Here is a 26,070-nt window from a genome sequence, read left to right as displayed (position 1 = left end):
TAATTATATCATATATTTCATTTAGACGGTAGCGTGGCTCTGTCGGTTGTTCTAAATGAAATATTATGATATCTAACAATCTAACATTTACTTTATCGCAACTAACTTTTACTTTCCGCATCTAATATTGACTTTATCTCAACTAACTTTTACTTTCCGCATCTAACTTTTACTTTATCGCAACTAACTTTTACTTTATCGCAACTAACTATTACTTTCCGCATCTAACTTTTACTTTCCGGCAACTAACTTATTAAATCATATATTTTATTTAGACAATAGTGTGGCTCTGCCTGTTGTTCTAAATGAAATATAATGATTTAATTTAACATTTATTTTATACAGTTATATATTTATATAGTTATATATATAATCAGAGGTAACATATATAAAATATCGGTGAATTCGGTATTTTCTATAGTGAGAACTATATTATATTAGGTGTGTGTTTAAATATTTAATTTTCTTAGAACCATTATTTATGGTGGTTTCCTTTGTTTTACTTTTAGTTAAACAATATTGCATAAACCAAGAATAAATCCTCGAGCCTTGACAAAATTTATAATTTGTAAACTTCGTTTTGCATTTGGTAATCTATAAATTAATAAATTTAAACTTAAAATAACCTCTCTGTGGATCGATATCGTACTTACGAAATATATTACTTGCAGACAACCTACACTTGGGTAAATTATAATTTAAGTAGTAGCAATACTCACTAGTCACTCCAAAGAAAATTCACTCTCACTCAAGTAATTTCACTGAAATTTGATAGTATTCTCGAAAGTGTGCTCAAGCTTTGTATTTGTATATCAAACAGTAAAGTTCAACTTGTGAAAAATTGTGATCGACTTACTTAGACTGCGTAGACAAGCAATTTGAAGGTAAATATATATATTTTCTTTTTGACTATGTGAGGCACTTGTATATGACTCACCAAAAGGAATAGAACAAAATACCAAAAAGAAATATTGGTGAATTTTTGGAATTTTTGTACTCTTTTTTTTTCTCTAAGACTGAGTAAAACTCGAAAATAACAACAAAAAATTTCACCAAAATTTCAGAAACTGAAGAAGAACGATATACCAAAAAAAATAGATATGAAAGACATACGAAAGAATGACATATCTGATAATAGAACGAGATAATAACGTGATAAACTTACTTGAATTCAATGAACTTAAGCTATGATACCAAATGATATGAATCCACGTGCGTAAGAAAAGCAAACACGATTAAATATGAATCGCGCCCTCAATTCAATAACGAACAAGGATCTAAGTTGTTGTCTCGATGTTTTGAATCAAATATGGTTTGTGATATTCACCTCTAAATTAGAAAACTTAGCAACAAATATTCACGATAAAACAATTGAGAAACAGACGAACCTTCAAAGTTCTTTTCGAGTTTTTACTCAGCCTTACAAAAAAAAAATTCGTCTCTCACAAAATGAACCATTATTTTGTTTTGTATTTTGTTCTATTTCCTTTGGAGAGTCATATTAAATTGTCTCTCACAGTTACAAAAAAATTTATATATTCAAATTGCTTGTCTACGCAATCCCAGTGAGTCGGTCACATTTGTTCACAAGTTGAACTTGATTGTTTGATATATACAAATACAAATCTTGAGCACACTTTCGAGAGAACTATCAAATTCGAGTGAAAACACTTGAGTGCGAGCGTTATTTCTTTGGAGTTACTGGTGAGTATTTGTTGTGAGCAAAAAAAAAAATAAGAGAGGAGAGACGAGTGAATTTTATTGGAGTGACAGTGAAAATTTGGTTAAGGAATATCTTTTATTTCTACTAACGTTTTCTTGCAGGTACAAGTCTAAAAGTAAAATGGAGAGGGAGGTAGGAGATAGTTCGAACCAGGGGTTGTCTAAGGTTCAAATAGAGGCGTTGTTTGGGCATTTCACTAGGATGATGAGGGTTGAGTTAGAGCTGTTAAATGAGAATATGAGTATGCTTGAAGTTAGTACTAGTGGTAGTAGATCTAAATCTAAAAATGTGGGTAGAGGCGAAGATGAGGATGAGATGGATATGGGAGGCGACTATGAGAGCCAAAATGAGAGTTGGGGTAGGAATATGGGTGATAGAGGATTTGGGAGAGGAAAAGGAGAAGTTGTACGGGGTGGTACTACGATGGTGGTAAGGAGGATGGGAATATGGGTAGCATTAAGATGAAGATCCCGTCGTTCCATGGTAAGTCTGACCCAGAGGCTTATTTAGAATGGGAGAAGCGAGTTGAGTTTGTTTTCGATTGTCACCAATACTCCGAACTCAAAAAAGTTAGGTTGGCAGTGGTTGCGTTTGTAGATTATGCACTTATTTGGTGGGATCAATTATTGACCACTAAGAGAAGATGGAATGAGAAACCTATAGAAACTTGGGATGAGATGAAGAGAGTCACGAGAAAGAGGTTTGTGCCCAAGCACTACTATAGGGAGATGTTTAAGAAATTGCAGAATTTGAAGCAGGGTACGAGAAGTGTCGAGGAAGACAATAAAGAGTTGGAAGTATTCATGATTAGGACAAATATAGAGGAGGATAGTGAGGCGACGATGGCACGATTTCTTTGTGGCTTGAACATAGATATTCAAGATCAAGTGGAGCTTAGGCACTACTTGGACATAGATGAGACGGTGCAAATGGCGATAAAGGTGGAGCAACAACTCAAGAGGAGAGGAGTTGGTCGCACCACTCAAGTGGGGAGTGCATCAACATCTTGGCGTTCCAACGTTATTACACGTGAAGGAGGAAATGAGGTGGCCAAGCCCAAAACAAAATTTAATCAGGAGACACCTAAACAAGGAGTGCAAGGTAAATCTGAAATTCCTAATAATCGTTCTAGAGATATCAAATGTTTTAGGTGTCAAGGAGTTGGCCATATCGCTAGCCAATGTCCTAACAAGAGGGTAATGATAATGAATGCTTATTGGGATTATGAATCTCAAAGTGATGGAGAGAATGAAGATGAGATGCCTGCGTTAGTGGATCCTGATGAGGGATATGGGGCAGTTGTAGGTGAAGCATTGGTGACTAGGCGTATCATGAGCGCCCAAGCCGAGGAGGAAGAGACCAATCAGAGGGGGAACTTGTTCCATACTAGGTGCTTTATAACGAAAAGGTTTGCAATGTTATAATAGATGGAGGGAGTTGTACCAATATAGCTAGTTGTGTGATGGTGGAGAAATTGAATTTGCCCACTTTAAAACATGCTCAACCATATAGGATACAATGGTCGAATGACTGTACGGAAGTGAAAGTGAACAAGCAAGTTTTGGTGCCTTTATCGATTGGTAAGTATGTTGATGAGGTGTTATGTGATGTGGTGCCAATGCATGCTTGTCATATCTTGTTGAGTAGACCTTGGCAATACGATAGAAGGGGAGAGACTCAATATTTGTTGTTGTTGATAGATTTTCTAAGATGACACATTTTATTGATTGTCACAAAACTGATGATGCTTCTAACATTGCGGATCTGTTCTTTGTTAGGTTGCATGGAATGCCTAGGACTATAGTGTCTGATCGTGACGTTAAATTTTTGAGTTACTTTTGGAAAACTTTGTGGGCTAAACTTGGCACAAAATTATCGTTTTCTACTACTTGTCATCCTCCAACGGATGGAAAAACTAAAGTTGTTAATAGAACTTTAGGAACACTTTTGCGTGCTATACTTAAGAAGAACTTAAAAATTGGGAAGATTGTTTGCCTTTTGCTGAGTTTGCTTATAATCGAAGTGAGCATTCTACGACAAATTATTCGCCATTTGAGATCGTTTATGATTTTAATCCTTTGACTCCTTTGGATTTGATGTCTTCAACTGTGAGTGAAAGGTTAAACATGGATGGCAAAAGAAGGCTGAATTTGTTAGGGGTTTGCATGAAAAGGCCAAAGCCAACATTGAGAAGAAGAATGAGAAATATGCCAAACAAGCCAACAAGGAAAAGAAAAAGGTGGTGTTTGAGAAGGGTGATTGGGTGTGGTTGCACTGGCGGAAGGAAAGGTTCCCCGAGAAGCGGCGTTCGAAGCTACTACGTAGGGGTGATGGACCATTTCAAGTCCTCGAGAGGATCAATGACAACGCCTACAAACTCGACCTGCCAGGTGAGTATAACGTCAGTTCTACTTTTAATGTTAGTGATTTGTCGTTGTTTGATGTAGGTGATGAACAAGATTTGAGACAAATCCTTTTCAAGAAGGGGAAGATGATGCGAACACGGTTGGTAAAGCCCCTAGGAAAGCATGGGAGCCTTTAGAGTTGCCAGAGGTACCAATCACGAGGGGACGTCTGAAGAGGTTCAAAGACGCATTGAATGGGCTTGTGTGCAATCAAGGAGGGCTTACGTGCAAGGAGCAAAGTGCCGAAGGGTTCGTGATGCATGGGAGTGAGTTCGGGAACGAAAGGAACATTATTCAAGAAGTCCAGTGGAAGGGGATCGGTTAAGGTGTTCAAATGCGCAACGGAAGTTCAAAATTTTATTTTCAAGAAGAGAATTCGAACACCTCAACTATTATGTGTAGCAAATACAAAAACCACAACAATGACATTCATAGTGTGTTTAGAAATGTACCTATCAATCTCAAAGATTGATTAATGGCTCCAACCAAGGTGTAGACAACTTGGCTCTTCAAAGGCAAGACAAATCTACAAGCTCTCCTTGTTCTTGAGTCCTTCCTTCAAAATCAAGCCCACCACTAACTAGAAAGATCCACCTTACACTTGCACTAGAAAATGTATGGCATTTTTCTTTGAGAAGAGTATATTTTCTTCAACCAAAATAAAGAAAAAATTGAGAGAAAAGTTGATGAAAATTTCGGCCATCACCATGGATGAGGAGAGAAGAAGTTTTTCTTGGTGTATGAAAAAGTTAAAGTGAATATGAGAGACACATGCCTTGTTTATTGAAAAATGTTGTCTCCCAACTCTTCACCTCCCCATGCATATTATTTTTATTTGGGCATTTATCAATTATAAAGCCCATGGACTTTATTTAAATTTCTCAAACAAATTTGAGACCATTTAACATTTACTGGATTTTACTCAAGCCCACTAGTTTAATAATTATTTCTAATTGGGCTCTACAAGGCCCAATGTAATTTAATTAATCCAACACTTGAATTAATTTAATTATTTGGACTCTACTAGGTCCACTAGTGTTTAATTAATTCAACACTTTGAATTAATTTAATTTAGTCCATAATAATGTTTATGAAAGTCAAAATTTTCAAATACATTACTTGTTTGGCCAACTTTTAATTTAAGAACACTTACTCAAATTAAAAATTACATTCTCTCATAGAAGTCATACTTCTATTTTTTCTTACGCCTATAAACTCTTTTATAAGCCGTTCAACACATTGAACTATTTTACTTCTCAACGGGATCTAGAAAGCTAGTACTTGTGTGGCCCTCAATGGTTCATTGATACAACTAGCCGTGGGTTCACATCTCCATGTGATTCGGACTAAACATGTCCTTATTTGAGCATACCCCAATTGCTCCATTCTTACTTATCAACTCCTTGATAACAAGAACGTCAGAACTCAAGTCTGATAGTACCCAACCAATCATGTTAAACGCCTAGCAGCATCGCTTACATGATTCCCTAGGTATCAAATGATAGTGCCTGCAAGAACCATTCAATTATGGTTAGCGTACAGTACGGTCCCTTCATCTCATATATCCCGACCGATTCGACAACCATTGGTATATCGAGAGTTGTCAATGAATCGATACTATGTGTCATGTCGTAGTTGCATCGATGGTGTAATCTATGAAACCCCTTTCATAATCACCACCATAATCTGATCAGATATTTCATACTACATACACATAGGATATCCATACCCGAAGGTAAGCGGTGAATCTCTGACTACAATGCATCGACTCCTATATGTTTCGACAAAACACCCAACCTTGCCACCTGATGACCCCATGAGAGTCGGTAAACAAGTCAAAGTGCAATGCTTGCACATAGAGTCTTAATGTTGTCCCGGGTCATAAGGACTAATGATGTACAACCATAAACTAGGACGTTTCCACTCGATAATTGAGAACCAATTGGAAAGTCCTTTATGGAGGGTTGTTCAGTGCACTCTACCAGGAGCACCTATCTGCATGCTCGGACATCACAATGTCCCCTACCAATGAAACATGGTACTCACATCGCAGATACTAGTCTCGAACTCGAGCGGCCTATATCCTTCTTAGTGGCGGCTGAATCGACTAGGAACTGTTTAGAATATACAGTATTCCAAATATGAGTTTCATGATACTCATCATATGAGCATCTCATATTTTTTCTACTATTTGTATATTCAAGGGCTTTATCTATGCAACTAGCATGGGTATACAGATAAAGATGTGCCAAAATAATAATTTCAAATATTATTAAAATAAAGATTGCTTATACATAGAGTTTCATTGTGAACACTCGGCCAACATTTGGCTCGACGGGCACCTACTCTAACATCCAGAGCATACACGGACCCCAGCACGGACCTGTACACATGGTCCGTGTCCATTACAACTGAGAATGAAGAAATCCAGTTCGTACACGGACCTGTACACGGGATCCGTGTACATCACAGTGCCTACACAGACCCAACTCCGGACGTCTACACGAGGTCCGTGTACCAGGCGGTTTGGCGAGAATATTTTTCCTAATTTAGAGTTTTCTTTATTTTGGTTACTAGATATTTATATCCTTTTTGATATGTAAAGATATTAGGGACGAAAATTAACACACAATTGAGATTATTATTATTGAGTTAATAAACTTTTGAGATTTTCTCTCAAACTTTTTCAAAGCTTCGCTTTGTGTTCATCAAAAATCAAACTTATCAAGGATTTATTCTTGTGGCGTTTGCCGATTGAATTTATACGAATTGTCGAGGACAAATTCTTTGAAGGTTCGTCTGTTTATCAATTGTTTTTAATCGTGAATATTTTTTGCTAAGTTTTATAACTTAGAGGTGAATATCTGTGGGGACCCTGACGCTAACTCATTCTTGTCAATCATCATTGGAATTAAGTGGATCGATTATATAATCTAGGTCAAAATTTGTTTAATTTTTTTTCCAAAGACGAGCACAGCATACACAAGTGTTGAAAAGACTACAACAAGTTATACTCTAATTTATTCAAAGTACAAGATCAAGTGCAATATCAACAACAAGATCCAACGATACAAGTTTGTTCCAACTAAAGTCATACAAATATGTTTATTATTCACAGCCACATGTCTAGTGATAAACAACCAGTTTTTGTCTTCCAATCAAGCCCGGATCACCACTATAAGTTCACTCGTTCAAGCTCTTCTCAACCCTAACCCTGTCCCACATGTTGTCATGTACACATACAAACACAACAACAGCCGGATACTCCGGTGAGAAACATATTTCTCTGTATAAACAATATATACATGCATGTCATATAATCATATACAAAGCATATAACATTTACAAAACATCGTAATCTACGAAAACATAAATCAATATCAATCTGTAATTCAAATCTTTAACTCTTACTCTTTGACTCGACTCTTATCTAGTCTAGGGATCATGGTTTGAATAAGAACGTAACAAGTCTCCCACCTACTCTCCCATTTGAGGTGGAGGTACGTTCATATTCCCGGACTTTGGTCCACTATATCGAGTCTCTACAATAGGAGTCGATCTTCTCCTAAGCGCATCGATATAAACCAAACGTCCAGTGACTTGGCACCTCTGCCAACGAATGCTATAACTCAATAGACTAAACATATTAATCTCAAGAATTGCAATCACATCAAAGCAATAACTGTAATATCCAAGTCTTGTGAACGGTACGGTCTAAGATTTCGTATGTTTATGGATTATTTGGTTAAGATTAAGTTCGATTGAGATGTTAAGAGTTGTGATTATGGGTCATAGTATTGTTGGTTATTATTGTTTTGTGGTATTGTTGATATTAGTTGATGGGTAGTTGTGTTGTATCAGCGTTGCGATTCGATTTTTGTTGCATAGAGTTGTTTGGGCCGAGAGCAGACCGCACCCGCGGTGATTTGTGCAGCGCACCCGCGGTCTTTATTGCAGAATTTGTGGAATTGCCGAAGAGACACCGCACCCGCGGTGGGATAGGTACCGCACCCTCGGTCGTCGATTTCAGAAATTTGGTTGAGGTGCCGAAGGCACACCGCACCCGCGGTGAGGTATGTAGCGCACCCGCGGTGCATGAGCAGTAGAAGCGTGTTTTTAGATTTAAGTGATATAATGCAAGAGTTGGTTCATTTTTCTCATTTCTTCTCCCATTTTCTCGGTTCTCTCTCAAGGGGAGGTTAGGGTTTCATTTCCTTTCTTTGATTCAAGCTACTTGTTGGATTATTGAAGTGTGATCAAGGTTCTTATGGGTTCAAGGAGCTAAGGTAAGCTTGTGGTATAGTTTATTCTTGGTTTTGGTGTTGGGAGAAATCATGGGTTTGTTGATGGTGTTGGTTTTATGGATTTAATGGTATGAGTGTGTGATTATTGGGTTATTGATGGTGCAAATTATGGTTTATTGTTGTAGGTTGTGTACCAAGGGTATAGATTCAAGGTTCCAAGTGTTGTAAGTGGAATTCATTTCCTTGTGCTCACATGATAATATATGTATTGTGTTTCAATGGTTTTAAAGTGTTATTCCCTTCCATTTGATTCATGCTATGTATTAATACACCTTGTTGTATATTAGAGACATTCTTATGTCTCAATTATGTTAAAGGGAATACAAAAGAAAATAGAGTCTTCAAAGTGTTTGTTTTAATGCCAAAGAGAGAATTCAAATGTTTTATTGGATTGATAGATACATAGTCAGAGATTGCATGCAATTAGTTGATCAACGACCATAGACTTATATCCCGCAGAGTTATCGATGTATATCGATGGGATATAGGTACAGAGACAGAGTTACTATATAGATATCAATCCAACAGAGAAAAGAGAAATACCATCGTTATTGTTATTCATTCTATGATATTCATGTTTCAAAGTTGATGGTATTTAATGTTTTCAAAGCCATGTTTTACAGAGTATGGTATATGTATATTGCTATGTAAGAGTTCCACTTGCTGAGTTTTATACTCATTTCGGTTATTTCATGTGATTCAGATAAGAGCGATGAGTCGGGACGTTGATTGAGGCCGGAGTCATATGCATATAGAGATGGAGGAAGGAAAGATTATTTTAATAGAATTTTGGACATGATCATAAAAATGATATTTTGTTTTTTTTGTTGTATCATTTGATTGATCATGTGTCTACTTTTGACTATATGGAAATGTATTTTAAACCTTCTTTCCTTCAAGAAAAATTTTAAATTCCGCTGTTATTTTATGAAATCGGGTCAAAGGGTTACATTTAGTGGTATCAGAGCACGTTCTTCGGACCAATGCATATGACTTCGTCTACTTTCAACAGTCCGGGTATGTCTTCTTCTACATCTAATTATTGTCATTGGTTGATATGTATTATTTGAGCACATATGTCTTTTCTTGAATCTCAAACTGGGTTTCAGGTCACTTAGTGTAACGTACCGAACTTTTTTCTACTTAAAATTTGCGGAAGAATTAAAAATTTTCTTAAATAAAAAGTGAACATAAAAAAATTCGATAAAAGATGTAAAACTGTACGTCTCTCAAGTTGTTGCAACAAAAGGTTTGAAATACAAAGTTTGACATAAGAAATAAATGTTTTCATAAAACTTAAAACATGGCGGTCCTCGGGTTTAGCCTCCTGCTCAGTCCAACCCTGCTCCTTGGTCCTCACCTCCAGCCTCCTCATAAACATCCTCACCTGCATCGATCATGTCTAGTGAGTCTAAAGACTCAACACGTATAAACTGGAAGTAATGAATAATACGTAATAAAACCACATTCAATTTCAAAATAGAGCTTACATACTTAAAACTTGAACTTGCATATCAAAAGCTTGAACATATGTACATACATACATAGACGTGCCATCAACATAAAACTTTTCTTTAACATGCTTGCATACTTGAGCATACTAAAACATACATAACTTCATCATTTTGCGTAGAGGCACGTTTCAAAGCAAGTGACCCATAACATAACCGCCTGATCAGACTAACCACAGTACTGGGATGACATGGACGTATCCACTGCCACATATATGAGATCTCCGTTCATAATTTAATGGGCTGATTGGTCCACGTTCATAATTTAACGCTTTCCAATCTCGATCTAAACCCATTCATAATCTAACGGGCGGATTGGTCCCCGTTCATAATTTAACGCTTTCCAATCCTAAACATAATTTGGTCAAAAGACAATTAGCATACCTAAAAAACTTGAAAATATTTTCTTTGCACGTCGAACATACTTACTCGGCGTTGAGGGATTCGTTGGATCTCGTTTGGGGCCGCTGCTGCAACATACTAACGTGAGTTCAAACACTTAACTTTAATAGCTTAGACGTAGTAATCATGCTCAAACCCAAGCTCATTCATTCCCCCTAGTACGCTCTAAAATTCCCATGACTCGGCCTTGTTAAAACATTGCATTAAACTAAGACATCGAACCTCAAAGTTTTCAACCTAAATTAAAGAAAAAAGTACACGGACCCCGTTCCCAGGTCCGGCTCCGGGTCCGTGTAGATACTGGAAAAAGAGACTCCGAAGAAAGCAAAGACACGGACCCCGTGTCCGGGTCCGTGTACACCTCCGTGTACCTACTGGAAATTGACACTTCGAATGTAACAAAGGCATGGACCCCGTGCTTTGGTCAGTGTAGTCTCGGAAAAACCGAAGTCTGCGCGAAAACTTAACATGACGTTTCTCTCTTCTTACTAAACCATAAGGGCTGAGAATCGATACCCCGAGACCCCTCCTAGGACACTAAGGTAATGACTCCAACCCATACAAGATATTACAATTGCCACCAAACACGAGAAATAATAACAAACGACACAACCCGAGGTTTCGACACCACTTTTCTTCCTACGACTCTTAATTCAAACCTTGTGCTTAACGACACGAAAAGAGACATCAACAATAATCCCAACATCGATCTTGACTTACTTAAACGCAGCAACGATCGCCCGTCGATTCCCAACGAAGCCTGCAACAAATAACTTCAACAACACAATTTGCATAAAAGTCGCAGTTTGAGCAGTCCCACAAAAAACATCATAACTCACTCAATTTTTATCCAAAATTTTTGCATTTTAAATCAAATCGAAGGTATCAAAAAGTTCTACGATTTTTGTGTTAAATGTTTTCTCAGAATCACGACCGAAAAATCGCAGTATTTAAAATGACAGCAAAAACGTAAATTTGTGAACAAAAAATCGTTTCAAAATTGATCTAAACATGATTGCTCAAACTTCTACTCATCTCACATGAATTTTTACGCATAAATATCAACACAACGCATAATATGACGAGATCGATACAGGAATGAAAGAATATACGTGCCTTTTGATAATTAAAAATACCAAAACGACGATACTGACGCGGGAAAAGATGCGAGGTTGATCCGGGACGAACGTGACTCGATTTTTCTTGAAACAAACTCATGAAAATTGGCTGGAAATATAAAGAGGAGTGGGCGGCTGCTCATGGGAAGGAGAACCCTAGGTTTTCTTTCTTTTAAAAATCTGAAAAATAACAAGTGTATGTGTGTGTTGTGTCTTTTACGTGAGGAGTGTGTGTGTGAGTTTAGTGGAATTAGGGGATTAAAATATTGCTTAATTAAAAATTGACCCATAATTAAAAGTTAATAAAACACTAACTAAAATACTAACTCTTCACAAAATAATAGCATCTTAAAATTTGAAATAACATACACAAATGGTAACTTTAAAAGTTTCAAAATTCTAAAATCATTAAACAAATAATTTAGGCTTTAAAATGCTAAACTCAATAAATTATTTAAAATGCCCCCATCCTAACTTAAAATAAAATACCATCTTTTAAAATTGTCAAAAATCGTCGCCGGTCTCTTCTCCTCGATCCCGCATCGAATAATCGCCCGAAACATGAAACTCGAAAAATATTTTAACGTGCATCACATAAACAAAAATAATTTGAAATAATGCATTTAAATAAGTCATGCATGGCTAAAGCTCATTTTAAATTTAAATGAATGATTTAACTATTCAAATAATGCATGGGATTTACGTGTACTGATTTCGGGCACTACACTTAGAGGTCTGAGTAAAAAGTTATGCACATCCTACCAAAATGTGTCAGTGCAGGAACGGCGATATACATAACACATTTCGGGCCCTTTTGGCTCATCTTCCTCAACTACTTGAACAAAACTCAAAACATGAAAGTTGTAGCCTTGGATCTTAGCTTTCTAATGCAATTGGCCTCATGTCATTTGGATCAATATCCCATTCATTGTGCTATAAACCGTAACAAATACCAAAATTTTTAAACCGTTTCTGCACCCCAATTACCTATTTGGCTCAAACCATCCAAACCATCAATCAAACTCCAAAAATTAAACCTTCACAACAATAACAACTCCTCAAATACACAACCATCTACTTAACCATACCCAAACCATATAATAATTAACCATGAATACAATGTAATAACCATATTGATGCTATAACATGAAATACCAACTTTTTTATCAACTATACTCATAAACCATAACAATAACCATGATCAATGTAATGCCTGAGATTTTATCACTGTAATCTGAGATTGATTAATCGATAAATTGATGTGATTATAGACGGGCCACTTCGAGACACGAATGGGAGTAGCATGAGTATTGTGTTGTGTGAGACCAGAAGATCTAGCGCATATGCGCGGGGAGTAGGCGAGAATATGCGCGAGCTGTGCGGAAACCTCTTGTGAGAGACAGAACATCTCGTGTAAGCGCCTAAAAATCCGTATTTGAAAATTTGCGGAAAAATTAAAAATTTTCTTTTTAAAGTAATTAAAATGCCTCATTCACAAAATAATCTGATAATTAAAGTTTTAATGATCAGAATAGCAGCGAAAGAATTTATCGTTCGCAAAATAACAAGTTAAAATAATCCAACAACGGATAAAAATGTTTGAGCGATAAAAATATTAAATGCTGAAAAGTGAGGTCCTCGGGTCCCACTACTACCGACTCGAGCTGGCTCACTGATCCCCGCCCTCGGTCTCGACATCATCAGTACCTACAACAATCAAGTCTAGTGAGCCTAAAGACTCAGCATGCATGTATCGTAAATAACAAGTAAATAAATAATAAAGTCGCATGCAAGTGAAAATTTCCTACAATGAGGTGTAACGTAAAATATCCTTTCAATGGTAATTATAGTACGTGCATAACTGAACTGAAAATATCATAGTGAAAATGTTTGCTCCTTGGAGCCCTGCAATGAAATAACTTCTAATAATTTTCTGGTGAGATTATGGTCTACGCAATTGGTCCCTGATTGCGATAATTATTCCTTAAATTCCTTTATGGTCTTCACTTTCTTACTTTTCTCTCTTAATTCCTTTAAACCAAGCATGCACCATAATTATTATAATAGCGAAAAAAATCGTAAACATGATGCATGAACATTTAAAAATATCATGATTTGTGCTCAGGGCGCTTCTAGGACTAAAATCTCACCTCGGGTGCAAAATGACCATTTTGCCCCTGAAATCCCAAAAATTATCGTTTCAACCCTGGACCTCTAAAATTGACCCGAAGCTTACCAAATTCCTTAAAATATCCCAAAACATATTTAAAATCATCCCTAGACGTAAACTCGAGCACATTTCATAACTTAACCGAATTGTTTTAAAACTTGGACCGGGTTCCGGTTTTAACCCGAATCGAGCCGAAACTTAATCAAACTTTTCCCAACTTTTTACCACACTTAGTGAACATCTAAAAGGTCCTAAAGATCTCAGATTCAGCCCTTAGAAACTTGAATAAAGTCCTGAATGGTTGCTGGAAAATTCCAGCAAGCTTCCCACCTTGACCCTATTGCACCAATTTCGTGTTTAAACGTTCTTAGACCGAATCATCGAGGACCAGCCATGGCTCGACCTTCCCTAGACCACCCTAGGACCCTTCTGGACTCCATAGACATGAACCTACAGCCCCATGACAGCTGCACCAGGCATACAGCCCCTAGCCTCGAAAACACACCACTTGCGATCACCAAACACCCGAAGCCTTCTCTCTTGCACGATCTAGTTCCTATTCACGCCCAGCTGAGTCCGAACCATCCCAAGCCATGTCTCAGCCCCACCAGGGTCTGGTCCACGGTTAGGAAGGGTTCTCGCACCGCTGGCTCGTTCGAATCTCACGATCCTGCTATCCTTAACCCTCGGCCACCCAAGAAGCAACCTTCGATCTAAGCTATCAACCCGAGCTCCACCCGTCTCCAGCTTTTGGAAATCATAATCATCGACCTTAACACACCATTAGAAACCCAACTCGGCAGCCCCCTTGCAACAAATCATGAAAACATGAGAGTTGGACAAGAAAACACCATAATCCCATGGAAACCGAGAAAATTCTCATGTACAAGGCTAGATCGCGTTTTTCATGCACAGATATAATCACCAACATAATAAACGTGTATGATGCAGAAAAGAACAAGTACAAAGCGTGCCTTTGTTGATTGAAGAGCAAGAACGATGCGAGGGAGACCGGAGAGAATTTTTTCCTTTGCAAGAAGAATCCATGGCCGAAGCTTTCTTGAGTTTTCAGCTGTGCAAAACCGATGAGAATTGTATGGTTGGAGAGGGGTGTCGGCTGCTATGGGTAGGGTAGGTTTAGGTTAATGACAATCATGTATTATTTAAATGGTTAATAATTGACCAATGAGCCTTAAATTGTTAATTAAAGGTTTAAAAGATATTTAAGTCCAATAAGCTTAAAAGTAGGCCCATTAAATCTAAACACACTCCCGAAAAATATTTCGTTTTGGAAAGTTTTTGAAAATATTAGCCGAACCAACAAAAAGTTCTCCGATTCGCTAAAATTTACGTACCGGTTAAAATAAAATCTTGCGGGTAAAATACCCCCAAATATCTCATTTTTTGAAAAATACACTTAAAAACACCTTATATTAATTAATAAAAATAAATCATGTAATTAAAATAATTTTCCTGAAAATTCTCCGGTCTCCGTTCTTCTTTCGAGCGCGAAATGTAATTTAAAAATCTTTAATGCATGAACCTTTCAAATTTCATGAAATAAATTATATTATGAAATAATTATGGATGAAATTTAAATAACTCACGAATTAAAATACAATTTAATGAAATAAACATGCATTTTATGCTTTAAAAGAATTTAATAAAATACCAAAGAAATTTAATAACTTGCATGCATGCCAACTTTTTAAATTATATTTACTAACATGCTAAATTACCACTTTTTAAATAAGTCTTTATTAACTTATCTCAATACTCCATCTCCAGTCTGGCCTCATTTATTTAACTGAAAAGGTGACAATTAAACTACTACGTAAAATAAATAAATTTAAAGAAAAGAATTTAAATACTCATGCAATAAAAATCATTTTAATTTAAATACTAGAAATTATGCATGGCTTATACGCAGTCCAAGTTACGGGTTTTACATCTCGCGCATATTCGTGAGACAGGACGCGCTGATGCAAACACGGGTGATCGAGCGCCAAGGAAAGCATGGGATCCTTTGGAGTTGCCGGAGGGACCGATCACGAGAGGACGACTGAAAAAGTTTAAGGAGGCACTAAGGGAGTCATGAGCAATCAAGGAGGGCTTACGTGCGATGAGCAAAGTGCTGAAGGGTTCGTGATGCATGGGAGTGAGTTCGGGAACCAAAAGAACGCTATTCAAGTAGTCCAGAGCCTACACGGACCCGAGCACGGACCTGTACACGGGGTCCGTGTCCATTACAGCCGAGAATGAAGAAATCCTGAGTGTACACGGACCCGAGAACGGACTTGTACACGGGGTCCGTGTACCTCACCGTGCCTACACGGACCTAGCCCCGGACGTCTACACGGGGTCCGTGTATTTTGCGGTTTTGCGAGATTTTATTCCTTTTTTAGAGTTTTATTTTTTTGGGAGACTAGATATTGTTATCTTTTTTATATTAAAAGATGATATGGACGAAAATCAACACACAATTGACATTATTATTGATTGAATATCAAAGTTTTTGAGTTTTCTCTCAACTTTTCAAGGCTCTAGCTTTGTTTTCAAAAAAATCAAACTTATCAAAGTTTTAACTTTGTGGCGTTTGTCGATCGTGTCTTGCGCGGATTGTCAAAGACGAGTTCTTTGAAGGTTCGATTAAGTTTCGATTGTTTCTTTTGTGATAGTTTATTACTAAACCGCGTCGTTTAGGGGTGAATATCACGTAATTGCTTGAATCAAAAGATCGGGACATCGTAACAACGATCCTTGTTCGTTATAGAATTGAGGACGTGATTCATATTTAATCGCGTTTGCTTTTCATCGTACGAGGATTCATATCACGCGCATATGCGCGAGGGGGGTGATTTCCAGAAATGCCGAGACAGAGGTTCTCGCGCACATGCGCGTGTGAGGGCTCGCATATGCGCGAGCTGCCGAGAAGCCAAGCGCCGAGACCAGTAGGTCTCGCGCATGTGCGCCGAGGGAGGTCGCGCATATGCGTGAGGCGTGCTGCTTAAAGATGAAGCCACATGGCTTGGACATGCATGATATATATATCATATAAATTTCATTTCCTCCACTGGTGGCAAGAAGAAAGAACCGAAGGTACAGAGACTTCTCAATTCCTTGAATCACAGATTTGTGCTTTGTGCAAGATCAGGCCGTTAGAATTTTAATCCGAGTTTGATTCCGTGATCCTCTCGACAAAGGCTTCACTGGGACCTAAGTTTTCTTATGTTTTGTTATGATTTGAAAATATGATATTGAAGGAATCAGATAGGATTGATATATTGTGTTCTTGAGATAGTAGACACTGTATAATCGAAACCAGATCGAAGAATAGATACCGTATGGAATTGTTATGATGTTTCAGAATTGATTTGGTTGTGAATGTACAGATTTGGTATTGGAATGGTGTTTATAGATTGATTATAAGTTGTTAAAATTGATATCTGTTGATAGGGTATTGCTGGGTATATCCAGATTATACTGTTATTGATATGAATCCACGTGCGTAAGAAAAGCAAACACCATTAAATATGAATCGCGCCCTCAATTCAATAACGAACAAGGATCTAAGTTGTTGTCCCTATCTTTTGAATCAAATATGGTTTGTGATATTCACCTCTAAATTAGAAAACTTAGCAAAAAATATTCACGATAAAACAATTGAGAAACAGACGAATCTTCAAAGTACTTGTCTTTGACAATCCGTATGAAATCAATCGACAAACGCCACAAGAACGAATCTTGATAAGTTTGATTTTTAATTAAAACAAAGCAAAGCCTTGCAAAAGTTTTTGAGAGAAAAACTCCAAAAGTTTGTATAAAACTCAATAATATCTGAATTGTGTTGAAAATTTCGTCCCAAATATGTGTTAATAATTAAGAGATATCACAAATCTAGTTTCCCAAAAAAATAAAACTCTAAAGAAGGAAAAATTCTCGCCCAAACCGCCACGTACACGGCCCCAGTGTAGACGTCCGGAGCTGGGTCCGTGTAGGCACTGTGAGGTACACGGACCCCGTGTACAGGTCCGTGCTCGGGTCCGTGTACACTCTGGATTTCTTCATTCTCGGTTGTAATGGGCACGGACCCCGTGTACAGGTCCTTGCTCGGGTCCGTGTAGCCTCGGTCGTTCAAAAGTCGCTTGAATCATGTTTCTTTGGCCCTCACACGTACTCCCATGCATCACGAAGCCTTCCGCACTCTACACCTCACTTGCAAGTCCTTCTCTTTTGCTCATAAGTCCATGCAAAGCTTCCTTGAACTTCTTCAGTCGTCCCCTCGTAATTGGTCCCTCCGGCAATTCTAAAGGATCCCATGCTTTCCTTGGAGCTTGACCATCCGTGTTCGCATCTTCCTCCCCTTCTTGATAAGGATTTGTCCTCAAATCTCGCTCATCACCTACATCAAATAAAGAAAGCTCACTAACATTAAAAGTAGAACTGATGTTACACTCACCTGGTAGATCAAGTTTATAGGCATTGTCATTGATTCTCTCGAGGACTTGAAATGGTCCATCACCTCTCGGTAGTAGCTTTGAACGTCGCTTCTCAGGAAACCTTTCCTTCCTCAAATGTAGCCACACCCAATCTCCCTTCTCAAATATCACCTTCTTCTTCCCTTTGTTGGCGTGCTTGGCATATTGCTCATTCCTCTTCTCAATGTTGTTAGAGTAGGTGCACGTCGAGCCAAGTGTTGGCCGAGTGTTCACAATGAAACTCTATGTATAAGCAATCTTTATTTTAATAATATTTGAAATTATTGTTTTGGCACATCTTTATCTATATACCCATGCTAGTTGCATAGATAAAGCCCTTGAATATACAAATAGTAGAAAGAATATGAGATGCTCATATGATGAGTATCATGAAACTCATATTTGGAATACTGTATATTCTAAACGGTTCCTAGTCGATTCAGCCGCCGCTAAGAAGGATATAGGCCGCTCGAGCTTGAGACTAGTATCTGCGATGTGAGTACCATGTTTCATTGGTAGGGGACATTGTGATGTCCGAGCATGCAGATAGGTGCTCCTGGTAGAGTGCACTGAACAACCCTCCATTAAAGGACTTTCCAAGTGGTTCTCACTTATCGAGTGGAAAAGTCCTAGTTTATGGTTGTACACCATTAGTCCTTATGACCCGGGACAACATTGAGACTCTATGTGCTAGAATTACACTTTGACTTGTTTACCGACTCTCATGGGGTCATCAGGTGGCAAGGTTGGGTGTTCTGTCGAAACATATAGGAGTCGATGCATTGTAGTCGGGGATTCACCGCTTACCTACGGGTATGGATATCCTATGTGTTTTTCATGTATATGTAGTTTGAAATCTCTGATCAGAGTATGGTGGTAATTATGAAAGGGGTTTCATAGATTACACCATCGATGCAACTACGACATGACACATAGTATCGATTCATTGACAACTCTCGATAAACCAATGGTTGTCGAATCGGTCGGGATATATGAGTTGAAGGGACCGTACTGTACGCTAACCATAATTGAATGGTTCTTGCAGGCACTATCATTTGATACCTAGGGAATCATGTAAGCGATGCTGCTAGGCGTTTAACATGATTGGTTGGGTACTATCAGACTTGAGTTCTGACGTTCTTATTATCAAGGAGTTGATAAGTAAGAATGGAGCAATTGGGGTATGCTCGAATAAGGACATGTTTAGTCCGAATCACATGGAGATGTGAACCCGCGGCTAGTTGTATCAATGAACCATTGAGGGCCACACAAGTACTAGCTTTCTAGATCCCGATGAGAAGTAAAATAGTTCAATGTGTTGAACGGCTTATAAATGAGTTTATAAGCGTAAAGAAAATGGAAGTATGACTTCTATGAGAGAAATGTAAATTTTAATTTATGGAAGTGTTCCTAAATTAAAATTTGGCCAAGTAAATAATGTATTTGAAAATTGTGATTTTCATAAACATTATTATGGACTAAATTAAATTAATTCAAGTGTTGAATTAATTAAACACTAGTGGACCTAGTAGAGTCCAAATAATTAAATTAATTCAAGTGTTGGATTAATTAAATCATATTGAGTCTTGTAGAGCTCAATTAAAATAATTATTTAACTAGTGGGACTTGGGTAAATTCAAGTAATGTTTAATTAGTCTCAAATATGTTTGAGATAATTAAATTTAGTCCATGGTTTTTAATTTGATTAAAAACCATATAATATACATGCATGGGAGGTGAAAGGTTGGGAGACTACTTTTTGTGTTTTCAAGGCATGGCATGCAACTTTTGTTTTTGCTTTTCTCACAACCAAGACAAGAAAATTAAGACACACTCCTTCCCTCCCACTCTCCACCTTGGCCGAAATTTTCAATTTTTCTCTCCAAGTTTTTCTCTCATTTTTCTTCTTCAAGTGTTGAGGAAGAAATATTCTTCTCATTGAAAAATCTTCTTGTTTTTCTAGTGCAAAACAAGAAGGGATTTACCTAGCAAGTGGTGGGCCTAATTTTGAAGGTTGGAAGCTTGTAGATTAGTCATCCTTTGAAGAGCTAAGGTGTTTACACCTTAGTTGGAGCCATACATCAATCCTTGTGATTGATAGGTACATTTCTTAACACACTATGAATGTCATTTTATGTTTATTGTATTTGCTACACAAGAATGTTGGTGGCCGAAAATTTTATGCTAAAATCAAAATTTTTGTGCTTCCGTTGCGCTTCCGGTCACCGTAACCGATCCCCTTTCAAGTGGTATCAGAGCTATGGTTACGATTTTGTGTAGCATTTGCAAGATATTATATTGAGATTGATTTCTAACCGCATGAGTGTAATTTTTGCAACCAAAACCGAGGCATTTTGTGGGGTGTTTCGGGCAGCATGTTGCTGCCCGTTTCGGGCAGCTCGGGCTGCCCATAGTGCTGCCCGTTTCGGGAAGCAAGGGCAGCCCGAGGGGCTGCCCGAACAGCCCCTTTATATTTAAAAAAAAAAAAAAAAATTTTTGGCATGTTGGCCGGAATCCGGCGACGGAGCTCCGGCGACGGCGATGACGACTAGGGTTTTCAAAATGTGTTTTGAAATATCAAAGTGTCACGGGCCTTGAGTTGTTGGACCATTGGATGGCTAACACATTTGTGAAATTTTAAATGGGCCAAAATGTTTTTGGTGAAAAATGAATTTTTGGGCCCTTAAGTTTAAATTTACAAAAGTTGCAAATATTTTCTCATGAAATAAATAATTTAAGTTGGACTTTAATTATTTATAGTAAATGGTGATTTACAAGAAATTCGGTTATAAATAAATTAATTTGAAAGTAGACAAAGGTGTTTGTATACTTTGTTAATTTAGTTTATAATCGTGGCGGTTAGTGATTGGATCAAGATATATAATATTGGATCAATTAATTATTGTGATAATTAATTGATGGTGTATGATATGTGATATTATGCATGAAGGATGATCAAAAGCCCAAGCCCAATTTGCTAGGTGTATGCTAGGATATTTTGTGTTGAATGATTGTAATAATTATCAAATTTATAAAGTGGGCTTGGTTTATGGCCCGTTCCCACCCCATGAGATGTATCCCTATTTGCCATGGATATTTATTTGTAAATATTAGTATAGTGGATGATCAAGATTGGAAGATGGTGGCCATGATGATTATGAAGATCGAAGACATGTAAATATTGGAAGCTAATGTAATAGTTGCATTTGCATCCCGTGCATTTCCCTAGGATTGGACCTAGGCCCGTGTTTAGCTCACACGGGCCATTAGTGTTGGGGCGATTGATCATCCTTATTTTGTTTACTGTTTATAATATATGCATGATATGTTATAAATAATGAGTATGTGCGTTATTATTATGATAATAACAAAGTTGCATGAATCCGGCAAACATACGATCAAACATGGCGAGCTTTTAAATAAAATTAATGATGAGACCTTTCAAAATTAAAAACCCTCATTTTGAATAAGATTCAAAATTAATATCAAGCCCGAAAAGGGGAATTATAAATTTGTTTATAATTTCCATGTCTTCCATCGACAATGGGTGCATGATGAACGCTACCCGTGCTCGGGGCTCGGCTCATATTATTGGGGGGGCCTTGGGTGCCGGAAAGCTGTGACATCCATTGACATGGTGATGTGAACTACGTGGAACTCCCATGATTTCGGCTCATATTATTGAGGGAACTCATGGCGACCGTCCATTAAGGTTCAATATCGATGGGTTAGGCTTGACACGTGAAGATGAACGACGTCATATTATTGGGTCCTAATCAAACGTGAGACAAAAGTTTACGTAGAGGGTTGCATGGAGATGCAATTGGAAACTACCTTTTAGGAATTGTGATTGGCTGATATTATTCGGGATCATAATTCGCTAGTTGGACCTTACGTACCTACTGAGGAAAGGAGTTTCCCGTTTTCACTAGAGGGTAGTGAAAGATGTCAAAACAGTGGGAGCAAATATTTATGAAGTAAAAGTCCAAACTTCATATCTTACTAAATATTTTAAAATAGTCATCAACATTTATCTGTTTTCACTTTTCAGTACAAATTGACAATGTCTTCGATTCGCAATCCGATATCTGCAATACTCGACAAACACATGTTAACCGGACCTAATTACCTCACTTGGCTAAGAAACCTAAAAATCGTCTTGAATTCGGAAAGGATAGCATATACACTTACTGAGTCGCCCCCTGTTGAGGCTCCGACTGACTGCACTCCTGAGGAATTGCAGACTTACAAGGAATGGTGTGACCATGACTTGAAAGCCAGGTGTTATATGCTGACTTCTATGAATGATGAGCTACAGAGGCGTTTTGAGGATGCAAAGAGTGCTGCTGACATTCATTTGCATCTCAAGGAGCTCTTTGGAGAGCAAACACGGCCTCTTCGGCATGCTACCGTCAAGGAGCTAATCACTTTACGCATGCGAGATGGGGCCTCGGTCCATGAGCATGGCCTAAAAGTGATTGGGCTCGTGGACAAGCTCGTTGGCATGGATTTGATGTTGCCTTTGGAGTTGACCACTGACGTGTTACTCTTGTCACTGCCTAGCTCGTTTGATCCTTTTGTGGTGAATTTCAATATGAACAAGATGGAGCCGACCCTTGAGGAGTTGGTGAACATGCTTGTGACCTTTGAGTCCACCATCAAGAATGAGAAGCTGGTTCTTTATGTGGGTTCTTCATCTGGTACGAAGATTGATCCACATGGGAAGGGAAAGAAGCGTTCTTTCCAACGTCCCAAGAAGAACGTGCCCTTGATGAGGCAATCTCCGAATCCCGTTGTGGCAGCCACACCAGTTAAGGCTGACAAGACTGCTGATGAATGTCATCACTGCAAGAAGCCTGGACATTGGAGGCGTAACTGCTGGGAATATCTTGCCCAGAAGGGTTCTGGAAATGGTATGTTCTTTATCGAAGTAAACATTTCAATTAACTCTACTTCTTGGGTATTAGATACCGGCTGTGGCTCACATCTCTGTAATGAGTTGCAGGTGATGGGAAGAAGTAGGAGGCTCAAGGAAGGTGAGACCTTCTTGAGAATGGGCAATGGAGCAAGAGTTGCTGCCAAGACCTTAAGAGATGTTTACTTATTGTTGAACAATGATTTTAAGTTATTTTTAAGAGATGTTTTGTTTGTACCTGATTTGGTAAGAAAACATTGTTTCCATTTCTATGTTGATAAAGATGGATATTCTTGTTTATTTGGCAAAGGTGTTTGCAATATTTACAAGAATGAATGTTTGATTGGTACTGGTGAACTTGAAGACGATCTCTATAACTTAAAATTGAAAGATATTCCACTAAATGTCCATTTAAAGGCAGACACCATATGAGATATGGATGAGTAAGTCTCCCAAATATTCTTGTCTTAGAATATGGGGGCCCTGCTTATGTGAAGCAGGTAGTGGGAGATAAAATTGGATTGTTGATCCATTTTATGTAACTTTGTGGGATATCCAAGGAATTAAGTTGGATATTGTTTCTATCATCCCCAAGAAACAAAGGTGTTTGTTTCTAAGAATGCAACCTTTTTGGAAAAGGAATTTCTATTGGATAGAAAAGGGGAGATGATAGAACTCGAAGAGGTTCGAGAGACACCCACAATTGTAGAACCCACACCCGAAGAGCCAAGAGAGGAGATACAAGCTCCTAGAAGATACGAGAGAGTCTCGAGACCACCTATGAGGTATGGTCTGCTTCTTGAAGAGGGCCATGATGAGCCTATTCATGGATGTGATCCAAGGACCTTCAAGGAAGCGTTATCTGATGCCGATTCATCCAAGTGGCTTGAAGCAATGGAATCTGAGATGAATTCCATGCATTCGAACCAAGTGTGGGATCTTATGGATCCACCTGAGGGAACGGTTCCCATAGGGACTTGGGGCGGATGGGAAGGTATTGACCTTCAAGGAGCGATTGGTGGCAAAAGGATATACTCAAAGACAAGGAGTTGACTTTGAGGAAACCTTTTCTCCAATTGCAATGTTCAAGTCTATAAGGATATTGCTAGCCATGGCTGCATGGTATGACCATGAGATATGGCAGATGGATGTCAAGACAGTCTTTCTTAATAGGGATTTTAAGAAAGTGATTTACATGTCTCAACCTGAAAGATTTACATCTATCGGAAGTGAGCATATGGTATGCAAACTTCAGAGATCTATTTATGGTCTAAAGCAGGCATCTAGGAGTTGGAACCTCATATTCGATAATACAATCAAAGAGTTTGGTTTTACTAAGAATCCTGAGGAACCCTGTGTGTATAAGAAGGTCAGTGGGAGTGTGGTGACATTCCTTGTGCTTTATGTTGATGACATTCTACTCATTGGGAATGATGTAGGAATGTTGCAATCAACTAAGATATGGTTAGCGAGTAAGTTCTCGATGCAGGACTTGGGTGAAGCATCTTTTGTATTGGGAATACAGATCTATAGAGATAGTTCAAGAAGATTGCTTGGTATCACCCAGTCCACATACATGATACCATCGTGAAGCGGTTCTCGATGGATGAGTCCTAGAGAGGACATCTACCAATGTGTCATGGCGTGTCCCTATCCATGTCTATGTCTCCCAAGACTGATGCAGAGATAGCGGCGATGACGAGCATTCCTTATGCATCTGCGATTGGTAGCATCATGTATGGGATGATATCTACACGTCCTGACGTGGTTTTAGCACTAAGTGTAGTGTATAGATATCAATCGAACCCTGGTCTTCCACACTTGAAAACTGTGAAAGACATCCTCAAGTAATTGAGAAGGACCAGTAAGTTGTTATTGGTCTATGGGGTGGAGAACTGAAATTGGAAGGCTATACCGACTCTAGCTTCCAAAGCGATATCGATGACTCAAAGTCAACCTCTAGGTTCGTATTCATGCTCATTGGTGCTGCTGTCTCTTGGAAGAGTTCCAAGCGAGACAGTACTGCGGATTCCACCACTGAGGCCGAATACATTGCTGCATCGGATGCAGCAAAGGAGGCTGTTTGGATAAGGAATTTCGTCCAAGCGTTGGACGTCATTCCTAATGGAGTTGCTCCTATCCCGGTGTTTTGTGAAACACGGGAGCCATAGCTCAGGCAAAGGAGCCAAGGTCTCATCAGAAATCCAAACAAGTATTGAGAAAGTACCACATCCTCGGAGAGATTGTGGAAAGAGAAGTGTCTATCGACTAAGTCGGCTCCGCAGATAATGTTGCTGATCCACTAGCTAAGCCTTTACCTGAACCATTATTCGAGATGCATCGCGAATCAATTGGTTTGAAGTATATGGGTAGTTGGCTCTAGTGCAAGTGGGAGATTGTTAGAGTAGGTGCACGTCGAGCCAAGTGTTGGCCGAGTGTTCACAATGAAACTCTATGTATAAGCAATCTTTATTTTAATAATATTTGAAATTATTGTTTTGGCACATCTTTATCTGTATACCCATGCTAGTTGCATAGATAAAGCCCTTGAATATACAAATAGTAGAAAGAATATGAGATGCTCATATGATGAGTATCATGAAACTCATATTTGGAATACTGTATATTCTAAACGGTTCCTAGTCGATTCAGCCGCCGCTAAGAAGGATATAGGCCGCTCGAGCTTGAGACTAGTATCTGCGATGTGAGTACCATGTTTCATTGGTAGGGGACATTGTGATGTCCGAGCATGCAGATAGGTGCTCCTGGTAGAGTGCACTGAACAACCCTCCATTAAAGGACTTTCCAAGTGGTTCTCACTTATCGAGTGGAAAAGTCCTAGTTTATGGTTGTACACCATTAGTCCTTATGACCCGGGACAACATTGAGACTCTATGTGCTAGAATTACACTTTGACTTGTTTACCGACTCTCATGGGGTCATCAGGTGGCAAGGTTGGGTGTTCTGTCGAAACATATAGGAGTCGATGCATTGTAGTCGGGGATTCACCGCTTACCTACGGGTATGGATATCCTATGTGTTTT

At 38.4% G+C, this 26,070-nt stretch overlaps 1 long non-coding RNA gene across 1 annotated transcript; it reads right to left on the bottom strand.

The window, feature by feature from the left end:
* Positions 1-12,974: 12,974 nt before the first annotated feature.
* LOC140981214 (uncharacterized) lies at positions 12,975-14,974 on the bottom strand. The gene is made up of 2 exons (XR_012176045.1): positions 14,608-14,974; positions 12,975-13,170 (listed from the first exon to the last, which is right to left on the bottom strand). It is a non-coding gene; the product is annotated as an uncharacterized lncRNA (long non-coding RNA).
* Between the last annotated feature and the right edge of the window lie 11,096 nt (positions 14,975-26,070).

The sequence above is a fragment of the Primulina huaijiensis genome, chromosome 7 (genome assembly GCF_012295235.1).
Source record: "Primulina huaijiensis isolate GDHJ02 chromosome 7, ASM1229523v2, whole genome shotgun sequence".
NCBI lineage: Eukaryota > Viridiplantae > Streptophyta > Magnoliopsida > Lamiales > Gesneriaceae > Primulina > Primulina huaijiensis.
The sequence above is the reverse complement of the archived record's forward strand: the minus strand, read 5'-3'. Positions and strand labels throughout refer to the sequence as shown.